Here is a 13,442-nt window from a genome sequence, read left to right on the forward strand (position 1 = left end):
GCTGCTTACTCCTTGGAAGGAAAGTTATGACCAACCTAGATAGCATATTCAAAAGCAGAGACATTACTTTGCCGACTAAGGTCCGTCTAGTCAAGGCTATGGTTTTTCCAGTAGTCACGTATGGATGTGAGAGTTGGACTGTGAAGAAGGCTGAGTGCCGAAGAATGGATGCTTTTGAACTGTGGTGTTGGAGAAGACTCCTGAGAGTCCCTTGGAGTGCAAGGAGATCCAACCAGTCCACTCTGAAGGAGATCAACCCTGGGATTTGTTTGGAAGGAATGATGCTAAAGCTGAAACTCCAGTACTTTGGCCACCTCATTCAAAGAGTTGACTCATTGGAAAAGACTTTGATGCAGGGAGGGATTGGGGGCAGGAGGAGAAGGGGACGACCGAGGATGAGACAGCTGGATGGCATCACTGACTCGATGGACGTGAATCTGAGTGAACTCTGGGAGATGGTGATGGACAGGGAGGCCTGGCGTGCTGCGATTCATGGGGTCGCAAAGAGTCGGACACGACTGAGCGACTGAACTGAACTGAACTGACTTGAACTTATTTTAAAAAGAAACAACAGAAAACGAAGATCATGGCATCTGGTCCCATTACTTCATGGCAAATAGAAGGGTAAAAAGTGGAAGTAGTGACAGATTTTCTCTTTGTAGGCTCCGAAATCACTGCGGATGATGATTGCAGCCTTGAAATTAAAAGATGCTTGCTCCTTGGAAGGAAACCTACGACAAACCTAAACAGACTATTAAAAAGCAGACATGACTTTTCCAACAAAGGTCTGTCTAGTCAAGGCTATGGTTTTTCCAGTAGTCATGTACAGATGTGAGAGTTGGACCATAAAGAAGGCTAAGCACAGAAGAATTGATGCTTTCGAATTGTGGTGCTGGAGAAGAGTCTTGAGAGTCTCTTGGACTGCAAGGAGATCAAATCAGTCAATCCTAGATAAATCAACCCTGAATATTGATTAGAAGGGCTGATGCTGAAGGTAAAGCTCCAATAGTTTGGCCACCTGATGCACAGAGCTGACTCATTAGAAAAGACCCTGATGCTGGGAAAGACTGAAGGCAACAGGAGAAGGTGGAGGCAAAGGATGAGATGGTTAGATAGTCTCACTGACTCAATGGACATGAGTTTGTGCAAACTCCAGGAGACAGTGGAGGACAGGGAAGCCTGGTGTGCTTCAGTCCATGGGGTCGCAGAGTTGGACATTACTAGACTGAACAACAAAACATCAAGAACAAAGAGAAGACTTAAAAAGCAATGCGATCCACTGAGTTGTACACTTAAAGATGGGTAAAATGGTAAATACTATCTTACGTATATTTTATCAAAGAAAGTTCTGAGAAGCTTAACTAAGGTCAGCAGTTCTAAATTAAAACCTTCACCAATCTCTGTAACTTGCAGGCATGTGTGTGTATGTGTGTGTGCACGCGCATACTCAGTCATATCCAGCTCCTTGTGACCCCATGGACTGTAGTCTGCCAGGCTCCTCTGCTGATGGAATTTTCCAGACAAGAATACTGGAACGGGTTGCTATTTCCTACTCCAGAGGATCTTCCTGAGCCAAGAGATCAAACTTGCATCTTGGGCATCTTCTGCACTAGCAGGCAGATTCTTTACCACTGAGCCAGTGGGAAGCCCAAAATATGGAGATGCCGGGGATTGAACCCGGGGCCTCATACATGCAAAGCATGCGCTCTACCACTGAGCTACATCCCCTGAGCAACTTTTAGCACGGTGACTTTCAATATGGTGAATAGAGCCAGGAATCTTGCTGCATATACCAGTCCTTCCAGTTACCCTACTGTTGGTTTTTCTCGCAGTCAAGGGTTCCTAAACTTCTCTAGTGAAATTAAACAAAGGAAAATATCCAGGATTTTTAGACTCTATTGTAACTTGCCTAGACTTCCAGTCATTGCTATTTGGTTTTTCCTGGTTGTACTTTTAATTCCCAAAGATGATGCTGTGAAATTGCTGCACTCAATATGCCAGCAAATTTGGAAAACTCAGCAGTGGCCATAGGACTGGAAAAGGTCAGTTTTCATTCCAATCCCAAAGAAAGGCAATACCAAAGAATGCTCAAACTACCCCACAATTGCACTCATCTCACATGCTAGTAAAGTAATGCTCAAAATTCTCCAAGCCAGGCTTCAGCAATACTTGAACAGTGAACTCCCTGACATTCAAGCTGGTTTCAGAAAAGGCAGAGGAACCAGAGATCAAATTGCCAACATCCGCTGGATCATCGAAAAAGCAAGAGCATTCCAGAAAAAAATATCTATTTCTTCTTTATTGACTATGCCAAAGCCTTTGACTGTGTGGATCACAATAAACTGTGGACAATCCTGAAAGAGATGGGAATACCAGACCACCTGATCTGCCTCTTGAGAAATCTGTATGCAGGTCAGGAAGCAACAGTTAGAACTGGACATGGAACAACAGACTGGTTCCAAATAGGAAAAGGAGTGTGTCAAGGCTGTATATTGTCACCCTGCTTATTTACCTTCTATGCAGAGTACATCATGAGAAACGCTGGACTGGAAGAAACACAAGCTGGAATCAAGATTGCTGGGAGAAATATCAATACCCTCAGATATGCAGATGACACCACCCTTATGGCAGAAAGTGAAGAGGAGTTAAAAAGCCTCTTGATGAAAGTGAAAGAGGAGAGTGAAAAAGTTGGCTTGAAGCTCAACATTCAGAAAACGAAGATCACGGCGTCCGGTCCCATCACTTCATGGGAAATAGATGGGGAAACAGTGGAAACAGTGTCAGACTTTATTTTTTTGTGCTCCAAAATCACTGCAGATGGTGACTGCAGCCATGAAATTAAAAGCTGCTTACTCCTTGGAAGGAAAGTTATGACCAACCTAGATAGCATATTCAAAAGCAGAGACATTACTTTGCCGACTAAGGTCCGTCTAGTCAAGGCTATGGTTTTTCCAGTAGTCATGTATGGATGTGAGAGTCGGACTGTGAAGAAGGCTGAGTGCCGAAGAATGGATGCTTTTGAATTGTGGTGTTGGAGAAGACTCCTGAGAGTCCCTTGGAGTGCAAGGAGATCCAACCAGTCCACTCTGAAGGAGATCAACCCTGGGATTTGTTTGGAAGGAATGATGCTAAAGCTGAAACTCCAGTACTTTGGCCACCTCATGCAAAGAGTTGACTCATTGGAAAAGACTTTGATGCAGGGAGGGATTGGGGGCAGGAGGAGAAGGGGACGACCGAGGATGAGACAGCTGGATGGCATCACTGACTCGATGGACGTGAATCTGAGTGAACTCTGGGAGATGGTGATGGACAGGGAGGCCTGGCATGCTGCGATTCATGGGATCGCAAAGAGTCGGACACGACTGAGCGACTGAACTGAACTGAACTGACTTGAACTTATTTTAAAAAGAAACAACAGAAAATGAAGATCATGGCATCTGGTCCCATTACTTCATGGCAAATAGAAGGGTAAAAAGTGGAAGTAGCGACAGATTTTCTCTTTGTAGGCTCCGAAATCACTGCAGATGATGATTGCAGCCTTGAAATTAAAAGATGCTTGCTCCTTGGAAGGAAACCTACGACAAACCTAAACAGACTATTAAAAAGCAGACATGACTTTTCCAACAAAGGTCTGTCTAGTCAAGGCTATGGTTTTTCCAGTAGTCATGTACAGATGTGAGAGTTGGACCATAAAGAAGGCTAAGCACAGAAGAATTGATGCTTTCGAATTGTGGTGCTGGAGAAGAGTCTTGAGAGTCTCTTGGACTGCAAGGAGATCAAATCAGTCAATCCTAGATAAATCAACCCTGAATATTGATTAGAAGGGCTGATGCTGAAGGTAAAGCTCCAATAGTTTGGCCACCTGATGCACAGAGCTGACTCATTAGAAAAGACCCTGATGCTGGGAAAGACTGAAGGCAACAGGAGAAGGTGGAGGCAAAGGATGAGATGGTTAGATAGCCTCACTGACTCAATGGACATGAGTCTGAGCAAACTCCAGGAGATAGTGGAGGACAGGGAAGCCTGATGTGCTGCAGTCCATGGGGTCGCAAATTTGAACATGACTTAGTGCTACTGCTACTGCTAAGTCGCTTCAGTCGTGTCCGACTCTGTGCTACCCCATGGACTACAGCCTACCAGGCTCCTCTGTCCATGGGATTTTCCAGGCAAGAGTACTGGAGTGGGTTGCCATTGCTTTCTCCTATAAGGAGAAGGCAATGACTTAGTGACTGAACAATGAAACATCAAGAACAAAGAGAAGACTTAAAAAGCAACGAGAATCCACTGAGTTGTACACTTAAAGATGGGTAAAATGGTGAATACTATCTTACGTATATTTTATCAAAGAAAGTTCTGAGAAGCTTAACTAAGGTCAGCAGTTCTAAATTAAAACCTTCACCAATCTCTGTAACTTGCAGGCATGTGGGTGTATGTGTGTGTGCATGTGTGTGTGCACGCACATACTCAGTCATTTCCAGCTCCTTGTGACCCCATGGACTGTAGCCTGCCAGGCTCCTCTGCCGATGGAGTTTTCCAGACAAGAATTCTGGAATGGGTTGCTATTTCCTACTCCAGAGGATCTTCCTGAGCCAAGAGATCAAACCTGCCTCTTGGGCATCTTCTGCACTAGCGGGCAGATTCTTTACCACTGAGCCAGTGCGAAGCCCAAAATATGGAGATGCCGGGGATTGAACCCGGGGCCTCATACATGCAAAGCATGCACTCTACCACTGAGCTACATCCCCTGAGCAACTTTTAGCATGGTGACTTTCAATATGGTGAATAGAGCCAGGAATCTTGCTGCATATACCAGTCCTTCCAGTTACCCTACTGTTGGTTTTTCTTGCAGTCAAGGGTTCCTAAATTTCTCTAGTGAAATTAAACAAAGGAAAATATCCAGGATTTTTAGACTCTATTGTTACTTGCCTAGACTTCCAGTCATTGCTATTTGCTTTTTCTTGGTTATACTTTTAATTCCTTCTAATTTATTCAACATATTAAACATAATTAAACTATAGTTTATAGTTCAAACTAGCAATATCTTGGGACTTTCCTGGTGGTCCAGTGGTTAAGAATCCAACTTGCAATGCTGGGGACACAGGTTCAATCCCTGGTCTGGAAAGATCCCACATGGCACAGGACCCCACCCACATCCCACTAAATCCTGTGTATCCCAGCTACTGAGCCTAAGCCCCAGAGCCTGGGGGGCTGCAACTACTGAAGCCCCAGTGTCTAGAGTCCATGTTCTGGAACAAGAGAAACCATTGCAATGAGAGGTCCAGGCACCACAACAGAGAGTAGACCCCATTCACTGCAACCAGAGAAAGCCCATGTGCAACAATGGAGACTGAATGCAGCCAAAAAAAATTTTTTAAATAAAAAAAACCCACATATTTCTGATCTTTACGGGTATGATCCTCTAGCTGGTTGTTTCTGCTTATAGGGATTTGTTTCTTTGAGTAATCAGAGGCCTTTTGAAACTTTGTGGGAAATATCTGAGGCCCGAGTTTACTCATATTCTTCAAGAGGAAGTTTGGGTTTGCTTCTCCCAGCTGTCTCTCTGTCCTGCCAATCCAGAAACACTCTAAATTTTCATCTTGGAGTGTTTGATTCATACAGATACAGAGAGTATGCCCCAAGGTAAACACGTATAAGTGGAGGCGTGGGATAGAGAATTCTCAGGAGAGACGGTTTTATGTTTATTTTTCCCTCTTCTCTGATCCAAGTGAAGACAGGCCTGCATCCCCACTCCCACTCTCCCAGTTTTTGTTTTCGGTTTGCTCGCTGTCCACTGAGGCTATTAGTGGCTTGGGTACTGGAGAGGCTCAGCCTTGCCCTCTGACTTTATTTTCTGCTCTCTTTAGGCCCAGGGTGGGTTTCCCTGTAGCTCAGCTGGTAAAGAGTCTACCTGTAATGCAGGAGACCCTGGTTTGATTCCTAGGTAGGGAAGAATCCCCTAGAGAAGGGATAGGCTACCCACTTCAGTTTTCTTGGGTTTCCCTGGTGGCTCAGATGGTAAAGAATCCACTTGTAATGTGGGAGACCTGGGTGTGATCCCTGGGTTGCAAAGATCCCATGGAGGAGAGCATGGCAAACCTACTCCAGTATTCTGGTTTGGAGAATTCATCACAGTCCATGGGGTTGCAAAGAGTCAGACATGACTGAGTAAATTTTACTTTTCCTTACCTCCATGGTCCATGAAAACACAGATGCTGGGTCACCAGGAATCTGCATATGACTCTGGCACAAATATGACTCTCACACACGCCTACTCCTGCTTTCTCTTAGAGGCTCCTCACATTCCGGTCAAGGTCATCCATGCATTTAAAAGATTTTCTTTTCATTTCATCTAGTTTCTACTGTTTGCTTTGTTTTTGCTTTTTTTTTTTTCTGAAGTTGTTAGGTAGGTAGAATAGGGAAAAGGAGTCCAGAATGGCAGTGGCTAAAAGATAAGGAAGAGAAAAGCCCGTGAAAATAGAACAAAGGAAGGTTGGAGGACTGGAGTGAGGACCTCAGGTAGAACCAACACCACTCCTGGCTAACCCAATTTACATAGGGCAGGCCCCGGGGGCGGGTTGGGGGGGGACATATAAAAAGAGGAGCCAAAGGGCTGGGGTTCTCTCTCTCCCCCCTCCTCCCGTACGCCGGGGGCGCTCTTCTCCTCTCCTCGAGTCTTTGGGTCGACATGCCCTCACGCCTTGAGGATGGATTTTCCTGTTATTATCTAAATAAAATAGAGCTGTAACACAGAGCTGTAACACTGATTTGTCTAAGAGCTATAACACGGTCTGTCCAAGACCCAAGAGCTGTGACATGCCGAGGGCTTTAATGTCCATCACTCCAAATCTTTGTTGTGATGAGACAGAACCAAGGCTAATACACTTGCCTGACAAAGTGAAGTGAAAGTCCTCAGTTATATCTGACTCTTTGCGACCCCATGGACTATACAGTCCATGGAATTCTCCAGGCCAGAGTACTGGAGTGGGTAGCTGTTCCCTTCTCCAGGGGATTTTCCCAACCCAGGGATCGAACCCAGGTCTTCCGCATCGCAGGCAGATTATTTACCAGCTCCTCTGTATCAGATTTTCTGTACTTTTTCATAGATGAGTATCTTTTTAACAATTTATTTTTCCTTTAGACATAGAATGCTAAAACCCATAAGGAAAGATCACTTATTGGGAGACTTCTCTTTGCAGTTCATCTAACCTGTTTAGGTGGAGGAGGAAATGGCAACCCACTCCAGTATTCTTGCCTGGAGAATCCCTTGGACAGAGGAGCCTGGCAGGCTTCAGTCCATGGGGTCCCAAAGAGTCGGACACGACTGAGTGACTAACACACACACACACACACACACACACACACACACACACACACACACACACAACCTGTTTAGGCAAGAGCTCAGCATTCGGGAAACATGCTATCGGGAATCTGGAGGAATACAATGAGTAGTTTGTTGCAGCCTCAATTATACCACTTCTTGTTAGAGCCTGACACCCTGGCCTTAGAGTTGTTCAGGTGGTCATTCTTCATACCTTCAGTGATTCACCTGTACTTTTACCAATCGCTATGGATCGGACAAGGAGCTTGGTAGTCAGAAGCCACAGAGACATGTCCTGACACCTGCTGGTGGCTGAGGGAGTCTTCACTTCGGAAAGGTGGGAACCTCATTTTTATTGCCCAGTTTGAAAGTTCAACATTCATTGTTTCCTACTTTGTGTCAGATTTGGGGCATAATTGCATGGATACAAAGATGAAACAGTGAAGGTTACTGTTCTTGAAGATCTCATAATCTCTTTAGCAGTGAAAGAGAAAGACACATATTCGGGTATTTTAACTGCATTGTGGTAGGTGTTATGGTGTGTGTGAGAAAAGAGAACATATGCATGGGTCTCTGCAGCCAGTTCCTGGCTCAGCTGCTGAAACCCTTGTAGTTTCTTAATAGTTAAGAGCATCTTTCTTTTTAATGGGGCAACTTTGAGTGGCAAGACCAGCCATGATTAGAAGCTTGGAATTTTCAGCCCTGCCTCCACCCTCACTTCTTTAGTGAGGGTAGAAGGGTTGGAAATGGGAGTTAATAATTGATCACACCTATACAAGTAAGCATGTGTAAAATGCCAATAGCATGGGCTTCTGAGAGCGCTCATGTTGGTGAATACAGCCATATACTGGGAAGGTTTGCACCCTAACTCCATAGAAACAGAAGCTCCTGCTCTTGGGACCCTCCCAGACCTCATCCTGTAAGTCTTCACCTGCCTCTTCATCTGTATCCATTATCATATAATTTTTTAACAGACTGGTAAATGTGTTTCCGAGTTCTGTGATCCACTGTAGCAAGTTATTCAAATCTGAGTACAGGAATGTGGGAACTTCCAATTTGTAACCAAGTTGTTTGGAAGTCCTGGGTAACCTGCTATTTGGGACTGGCATCTGAAGTGGGGACAGTCTCATGAGTCTGAGCCCTTCATCTGTATGATGTGACGCTCTATTCAGGGCAGTCGTGTCAGAACAGAGTTAACTGCAGGACGCCCAGCTGGGGTTACGGAGAATTGCTTAGTGGTCACACATTTGGTGACCAGCAGTGTCAGAAGTTGTGTGGCAAGTGCAGAGTGCCATGGCAAAGATTCGTTAACTCTGCGTCTCTTCGTAAGGAACTCTCTGTAGCTCCCAGGCTTACCTCTTTTAGTTACAGCTATAAGCAGAGACAAAGTACAGTCTCCCTTCCCCTGTGGCCATTTTTAGGAAAAGGAAACAAATTGGCCCAGCCTGAGTCAAATGTCCTCTTTCTGAGGACTTTGAAAAACCAATGAAACAAATTCTGGGCACAGATTACATATACGACAGCCAAAGTTTGGAGGGATGAATGAGGAGGAGCTGGGTGTGGTGAGCTGGAAAGACGCAAGGTCCTTGCATTCCTATAGCGCCCAAACCCAAATCAGTCCTACCATCCTACTGTGTTCTTTCCCAGGGCAGCAAAACCCAGTCCTAAACACTGGGCTGCCCGGGAATTCCCAGGCACAAGATCTAGATCTGATGATGTTGGTTGGATGAGGAGGGATGGTGCTGGGTATGTTACTTTACAAAGAAGAAGCCTGGTTCACGGATCTCCAAGGGCCATGATCTTTACATACAATGGAACACTACTCAGCCATAAAAAAGGATGAAATAATGTTGTTTGGAGCAGCATGGATGGAGCTAGAGATTAACATACTAGAAGTGAAGTAAGTCAGAAATAAAGACAAATACCATATGATATCACTTATATATGATACTTATATACTTATATAAAGTATATACTTATATAAAGTATATAAAGTATGACACAAATGTACTTCTTTGCAAAACAGAAACAGACTTACAGACACAGACAGCAGACTTGTGGTTGCCAAGGGGGAGGGAATGGGGGAGGATGGATTGAGAGTTTGGGATTAGCAGATGCAAATTATTATATATAGGATGGATAAAGAAGGCCCTACTGTATAACACAGGGATATTCAGTATCTTCTGATAAACCATAATGGAAAAGAATATGAAAAAGAATGTATGTGTGTATATATATGTGTATATATATATAATCACTTTGATGTACAGCAGAAATGAACACAAATTGTAAATTAACGATACTTCAATAAAATAAACTTTAAAAAAGGAAATGAGTATGATTTCGGTGAATTCACCACAATGCAGGGCCAGGCTCTGAATTTTGCAGATTTAGAAACATGAGCTTGTCAATGTTTCAGAACTGACATGATTTGTAGGCACTGATCCATATGAATGGGGTTTCAACAACAACCAATACACAAATCCTAAATGAGAATTTATTAATTTACAAAGTGTATTTAAAGGCATATCAGTCTTCCCCGGGTCTGTTTTTCAGATACCGTTTTGAACCCCAACTGAATGCTGAACCCAGTGCTGAGTGCTGGGGACATAGAGATAAATTAGATACAGGCTTTGATCTCTGAGAGCTCCCTAACTTATGCGCGTGTTGGCTGTGGGCAGACACCTTCCTTCTCTGAAATCACATAGCTTGAGAAACCAAGTCACAGTCAGGAAGCAGCTTGTTGAGGGTGAGACAAGAACAAGGGAGGGTGGTTGGAGGCTGGACTGCTCAGTGGTGTCTCTGGCAGCCTGGGCCCTGCTTTACTTGGTGGGGAGAACTGGATCCTGGAGTTGAGTTGGCACAGCCACTGTTCCCGTGCAGTTCTGCAGCCCAGCACCGTCACTGCTGGCCTTAGGTGCTCTTTGCACTTTTATGGCTGCCCACAGTCCCTTAAAGCAGGACCTTTTCTCTGTAGACAGTTCCGATCTTATGGAAAATCTCCCCCTAGGTCTGGGAGCTGAACGGTGTTGGTGGCATTCCCCACACGTATCATCCATTTCCCATTTGATCTTACCATCATGTCACTTAGGACAGGAGCTGCCCTGAGGGCCCCTCAATCTGGCCTCCTTGTTAATCTGTGTTGTTCTTTTTCTTTTAAGGCGCAGGCTCCAGAGTGCACATGCTCAGTATTTACAGCACCCAGGCTTGGGATCTTTGTTTCCTGACCCTGGATCAAACGCACGTCCCCTGCATTGGAAGAAGGATCCTTAACCAGTGGACCACAGGGAAGTCTCCACGTATGTGTGTGGTTATGACCGGACTCTCCATACTCCTCTGTGAGCCTCTACATTACTTTGGTTAACTTTCTCTCATCTCAACAGTTTTTTTCAAACATTTGACAATTTCTTGCAATCTTCCATCCAACCTTTATCCCTCTAACTCCTAACAGGTGAACGCGCCCCCTACTTTAGTTAGGAAGTAGGGGTGGGGTGCTACTCCCTTAAGCTCCTGAGGAAAGGCTCAGCTATCCATCTTTAGTGCTTTGGGCATCTCCCAGAGCCACCCCTTCCCACTTCAGCCTACTTGCTCTGTCCGCTCCAATTTGCATCTGTTTTTCTGGCCTTTCTGCTCAATAGTGGGGTTGTGTTCCCTCTCCAGCCAGTTCATGTGTTGAAGCCCCAAGCCCCCATGTGATGGTGTTGGACATGGAGCTTCGGGCGGGTAATTAGGTCAGGAGGGTGGAGCCCTCATGATGAGATGAGAGCCCTTCTGCAAAGAGATGCCAAAGAGCTTGCTTCTCTCTGCTTTCCACCAGGTGAGGACCTGGAGAGAAGGTGACTGTCTGCAAACAAGGAAGCAGGCCCTCTCTAGACACTGATCTGCCAGCACCTTGATCTTGGACTTCCTGGCATCCAGAACTGAAAAATGAGCATTGTTTAAGCCATCCAGTCTACAGTTTGTTTGTTTGTAACTTTTGACTGCACCCTACGGCTTTTGGGACCTCAGTTCCCCAACCAAGTAGCCAACTCATTGGAAGGTGAAGTCTTAACCATTGCACTGCCAGGTCCCTATAATATGTTGTTGTAGGAGCCCAAACTGACTCAAACGCTTGGCTCTCACTTCTGGCCCTTTCTTCTTTCTTTATTTCCTATTTATCCATTTATTTGGTTGTGCCAGCTCTTAGTCACAGCATTGAAACTCTTAGTTGCGGTATGTGGGATCTAGTTCCCTGACCAGGGATCAAACCTGGGCTCCCTGCATTGGGAGTATGGAGTCAGCCACTGGACCGCCAAGCAAGCCCCCTTCCCTCTTTCTTTCTCCTCTGCATGTCCCTTGGTATTTACCAGGGTCCTGTCCTAGATTCCCTTTTCTCCTTTCTCTGGTTCCTCTCCCTGAGTGACCTCACCCATTCCCAGGGCTTCAGTTGCTATTTCTGGACCACTCCTAAATATCTTTTTTCCAGCTGTTTGGTTCCCTTGTGTGAGATAATAGAAAAATGTATATATATTGGTCTCTGTCCCAGGTTCCTGGTTTAGAGACAGCCCCTAAAAGTCTTGTAATTTCCCAAGTGATAAGAGCGTTGCCAGCATCTTTTTGTTCTATTATTTGGTTTTTGACTCTGTCCCTGACACAAGGCTCTTAAAACACTTGTAAAACTTCTCAGTCCAGATAAGAGCACAATGAACATCTTTTGTTTTAACGAGGCCACTCTGGGTGAGCTCCTGAATAGGAGTTGGTCACTAGAAAGACCAAGCCAGGCAGTATTAGAGGACTGAAATTTTCTATACTCGGATAGGATAGAGGGGCTAGCCATGGGGTTAATAATTGATCATGCCTATGTGAGGAGGTCTCCATAAAATCCCAACATTAGCAGTTCAGGGAGTTTCCAGGTTGGTAAACGCATCCGCCTACGGGTAGGGTGTTGCATCCCAACTCCACGAGGACAGACACTCCTGTGCTTGGTGATCATCCAGGCCTCACCCTAGATCTCAGGAAGGGGACACGGGAACCTCTGATGTGTAGCTAAGTTGGATGAAAGTTGTGGGTGGCCTGGGGACCTACTTCTTGCAACTGGCTTCTGAAGCGGGCAGCAGTCTGAGCCCTTCACCTGGGGGATCTGACATTCACTTCAGGTAGACTGTGTCAGAACTGAGTTAAACGGAGGACACCCAGCTGCTATTGCAGAATTGTTTGGGGTGGGTTAGACCCACACATCTGGTGTCAGAAGTGCTGGACGGTACTCTTATGAGAGTAAGGAAGAGACACAGGAGGGAAGACTGTTTTTCCCTTAGACCCCCTCGCCCCCTCCATCCATTCTCTATCTGGCTCTGTCTTGCTCTGGGTCTTGGGGCGCCGACCCGTTTGGGATGCATCAATAAGCTCTCTTGCTCTCCGGCATTTTTTTGACAAGGAATCAGGAAATAAGAAGGTGGGAAGAGAAAGGAGTCCTCTGGCTGAGGTCTTTCTCCAGAGAGCTGAGAACACAGAGCAAGAGACCTGGGAGGGTAGGACTAGCAAGAGGATCGGAGTTCAGGGCCAGGGCCAAGGAGAAAGAGCAAAGGGGCGGTCACAGGCTGGCTGGCTCAAACCCAGACAGGCGGAGCGGAAGGGCTCATTCATCCAGGGCCAGCCCAGGGCTGAGGTTGCCGAGCTGGCTGGCCCGGCCCAGGCCCTCTCAGGGCTGGGAGGGAATTTCCTCGGGCTCCCTCCCCTCGGGCTGGGCGAGCGGGAACCTGTGCGGAGGATTTTAATTCGAGGAGCGACCTCGGAGTGTGTGGCAGGGCGGGAACTCCAGGATACCTGAGGCAGCCCCTTGGCCTGTCCTGCCTGGGACGCACCTTGGCCTCCCCCAGGTAAGCTGCGGGCGCTGGTGAGGGCGCGGGGAGCCGTCGACCGGGTCCCTCTGTCGGGCGGGGAGCGCCCGAGGCCCAGGGCCGACGGACGAGTGCTCCCTTGGCAACCTCCTTCCGCAGGAGCTTCAGGAGTGTCCGCTCCTGCTACTTTCATTTTAAAAGTTGGCAGCAGGTTGGGCCAGGAGTCAGGGGCTGTCTCTGACTCACCCGTCTCCCCGATGGTGGGAGGACCAGGTAATACCATTGCCCCTCTGAGCCCTGGTCAA

The 13,442-nt window shown here is 46.3% G+C and overlaps 2 non-coding genes across 2 annotated transcripts; both read right to left on the reverse strand.

Moving 5' to 3' along the window:
- Positions 1-1,656: 1,656 nt before the first annotated feature.
- On the reverse strand, positions 1,657-1,728 carry TRNAA-UGC (transfer RNA alanine (anticodon UGC)). Its single transcript has one exon. It is a non-coding gene; the product is annotated as a tRNA-Ala (tRNA).
- A 2,945-nt stretch (positions 1,729-4,673) lies between these two features.
- TRNAA-UGC (transfer RNA alanine (anticodon UGC)) lies at positions 4,674-4,745 on the reverse strand. Its single transcript has one exon. It is a non-coding gene; the product is annotated as a tRNA-Ala (tRNA).
- Positions 4,746-13,442: the final 8,697 nt, after the last annotated feature.

This window comes from Budorcas taxicolor, chromosome 3 (assembly GCF_023091745.1).
Source record: "Budorcas taxicolor isolate Tak-1 chromosome 3, Takin1.1, whole genome shotgun sequence".
In the NCBI taxonomy this organism is placed as follows: domain Eukaryota; kingdom Metazoa; phylum Chordata; class Mammalia; order Artiodactyla; family Bovidae; genus Budorcas; species Budorcas taxicolor.